The sequence below is a fragment of the Gavialis gangeticus genome, unplaced genomic scaffold (assembly GCF_001723915.1).
Source record: "Gavialis gangeticus isolate Ggan-Ray unplaced genomic scaffold, GavGan_comp1, whole genome shotgun sequence".
Classification (NCBI taxonomy): Eukaryota; Metazoa; Chordata; order Crocodylia; family Gavialidae; genus Gavialis; species Gavialis gangeticus.
This window is the reverse complement of record NW_017729006.1, coordinates 52,552,305-52,552,820: the sequence shown is the minus strand read 5'-3', so window position 1 is coordinate 52,552,820 and position 516 is coordinate 52,552,305.

Genomic DNA, 516 nt, shown 5'->3' with positions numbered 1-516 from the left:
GGTGTCAAAGGCCTTGCTGAAGTCCAGAAAGACTACATCCACGGCAACACCTGCATCCGATGCTTTTGTGACCTCATCATAAAAGGCAATCAGGTTGGTCTGACATGACCTGCCCCTAATGAAACCATGCTGGTTGCCCTTGAACATCATCCCTGAGGCTGGCCCATCGCAGATGTGCTCCATGATGATCTTCTCAAAGAGTTTCCCTAGGATTGAGGTAAGACTGACAGGCCTATAGCTGCCCAGGTCCTCTCTTCTCCCTTTTTTAAAGATGGAGAACACACTGGCTATCTTCCAATCATCTGGGTCCTGGCCCGAGCACCACAAGCACTCGTAAAGCTGTGCCAAAGGCCCTGCAATAACCCCTGCTAGCTCCCTCAATACCCTGGGGTGGAGATTATCTGGACCTGCTGATATGAACACAACCAGCCCCTCCAGAAGCTCTCTAACCCAGTCCTCCCCAACCTGAGGTCTGGAGGCATTTCCCTTGAGTCCGTCTTGCATCACGGTGGGGAA